Source organism: Aptenodytes forsteri, unplaced genomic scaffold (assembly GCF_000699145.1).
Source record: "Aptenodytes forsteri isolate BGI_AS27 unplaced genomic scaffold, ASM69914v1 Scaffold54, whole genome shotgun sequence".
Taxonomy (NCBI): Eukaryota; Metazoa; Chordata; class Aves; order Sphenisciformes; family Spheniscidae; genus Aptenodytes; species Aptenodytes forsteri.
Genome location: NW_008796044.1, coordinates 19,492,985 through 19,495,752, shown reverse-complemented (window position 1 = coordinate 19,495,752; position 2,768 = coordinate 19,492,985).

Sequence of the window (2,768 nt, the reverse complement as noted above, 5' to 3'; positions counted from 1 at the left end):
GAGCCCGGGGGAAGGGGCTGGGGATAACCGCCGCTGGCTCTGCCCGAACGGCGAGGTGCAAAGTGCCTGTCTCTGCTCTGCGAGGGGAGAGGAGATGGAGCCGGGAGTTCCCACCCCGTGTCCCCCCTCGTGAGTGATCGGTGCTTTCTGACGGCAGGAGATTAAAACGGTTTTTGGACGTGATAGCTTAGATTCTCCCCAAACAGTGGGGCTGCCTGTCTTCCGCTAGCATCTTTCATCTCCCTTTTCATCCGCTTGTTTCAGGATTGTCTCAGTAATTTATTGAGGCTGGCCGATAGGAGCATCTGCAAGGCCCTTTCCCATGTTCGGGGAGAGCTGGCCCCGTTCCATGCAGAGCCCCGTGCTGCTGCGCCGCGACCCCCCTTACTGCTCAGCTTTATTTTCTCAAAACATTTCAGCCAGTAGTTCTCAGACTGCGGCTCTTTCAAAAGCCATTAATTGTGAGCTGCAAAATGCGAGTCATTTTGATGAATTTGATGGCAGCTACTTGTTCAGCAGGATGTGGCTTTTGGAAGTCGTACAATTTATTGCACTTAATGTGTACTTTCCCTAGATTTTGTTCAAAAACCGAATTCCAATAACGCAGTTCGTGGGGACGCCCTCACTGATTGACCAGCAGAGTAGGCTCTAGGAGTGCAGATATGAGAGGGGACCGGTGAGCCGCAGCCCCTGGACCCGCTCAGGTTGACACCAAGTCTGCTGCAGAGCGGGACCTTGCCAGTACTGGCTCATTCATCTCCTCAGAAAGCCTCAGCGCTGCTCTCCGGGCTGGGAAGGCACCGCTGGCCACGCTCCTTGGGGGGAACAGGGCTGCAGCGAGCGCCGAGTCTGGGGATAGATCCCTCCCTGGGGAAACCCAGACCTAAACCGACCGCAGTGGTCCTGGACCTGCTGATGCGGTAGTGCAAATGTAACGTCTTTTAGGCCAGCTGGGTATCCAGACAGGTTTTCAGAACAGACTGCGGCCAGGGCACCCGCAGCAGCCTGGTTTCCCCTCTCCCTCTCGCCGATCCGCCCCCAGGCTCGTTGCTCCCGGGTGGCTCGGAAGCTGCTGGCTCCACTCTGCCATGTAACAGTGCAGTGCTGCTGCTGCTGCTGCTGCTGCTGCTCGAGAAAGAGCATTCTCCGTGGAGATTTTTGAACTGTAAACCTTTTAAAATGTTTAGATCTCTGTAATTTTTAAAGGACTATTTCTTACGTGGTCCGACTCCTCTGCCAGGCGTACAGGAAATACGCTTGAATTTTCGCGTTTTGGATACTCCCTTTCCAATCTGCCCCAGTTCCCTCTGTCCAAAGCGAGTGGCCTTTTTCTTCCTCTTTGCAGCTATGTGACATGAGCTGATTTTCATCACTTGCCTTTGGTTTCCTCGGGCAGCGAGTGTCACAGCCCTCGAGCTGCGGTGGGCTCCCGCGAGGGCAGGCGCCCCGCACTGCCGCCGAGCGCTGCCCCCAGTCCGTGGGGCTGCGATTAGCTGTTCAGTTGTGCAGAGATGCTGACATCTTGTCATTCTTCTTAAATTTTTTTCAGATTTCAGGTTGAAGTGTGATGCCGAATTAAAAATTTTGCCCTGGGCTGTCTGCAGGGCCTCTCGGCTGCTGCAGTGCCAGCATCTGCCGGGGAGACCCCCAGGTCGCGTGTCGGAGGGCGGCAGCCCCGAGCTGGCACCGGGCGGCAGAGCTGGGGAGGCTCCCACCAGTGCAGGCGAAGGCAGCCTTCGCTTTCCCAGCTCCCCGCTCGGCCTTGCATTTCACCACCGCCTGCAGGGGTGCACGGGGCCCGGGGCAGGTCCCCGGGGAGGGAAGATCCCTACAGGGACCTGGCCCAGGGATGAGCCTGACTCCGGCCCGACCCGACTGCCAGCCGTCAGTTAGCAAAGGGGAACGCCGCGCGCTGGGTCTGGGCATCCCTTCAAGATGCTCATCCCCGAAAAGAGCAGCTCTTGCAAAGCCGTGGGCGAGGCAGCCGCGGCGCAGCCCTTGGCCAGCACTCTCGGCAAACAAGACACCCTTTAAATGTTCAGCATCTGCTGACTAGCAGGGCTGGGAGGTGTGCACGCTCACGGGGGAGGGAGAAGGGAGCAGCCGTCCGCACACCACCTCCGTCTGAGCCGTCCCCTGGGGGCCCGTCCTGCAGCCCTGCGGGGGGTAACGGGGGCTGCCCCAGGGGCTCGGCCACGGGCGCGGCAGACACTTGCTGTGGAGGGTGAGAAACAGAAAGGTCTTGGACTGTGGTTCTGGTTGGGACCCAGTCCTCACTGTTTTGGTAATATATCCATTTTTTTCTCCTGGTGTATTTTTTTACGCAGAATAGCAATGATTAAAACGGTAATTGCCTTCACTCTGGCTAATTGCATTTCACAGCGAACCTATTTGTAGAACAATCCTCTCATTTTCTGACTGCTAGGCTATTAAACTAAGGGCAGAAAAAAGAATTTATGGTTGTGGTTTTCTGTGAGGTTTAAATAATTATTGGTTTTGGAAACTATACCTTGGAAACGCAGAGGAAGGAGCGGTCTGGAGGAAGCCCGGGGAGCCAGCGATGGGGAGTCCAGCCCCTCGGCGTGCATGCACGCTGCAGTGGTGGTACCCGCCATGCTGCACCGCACCGCACCACTCGCCACCCACCCCTCTGTTTCTGCAGCCCTGAAAGGGGATAATGTTATTTAAACTCTTCAGTAACCCTGTGATGGGGCTCCAGAGGCGGATTTTGGGGCTGAAATCGTGGAGGGGGCCGCCCCCTGCCCCCT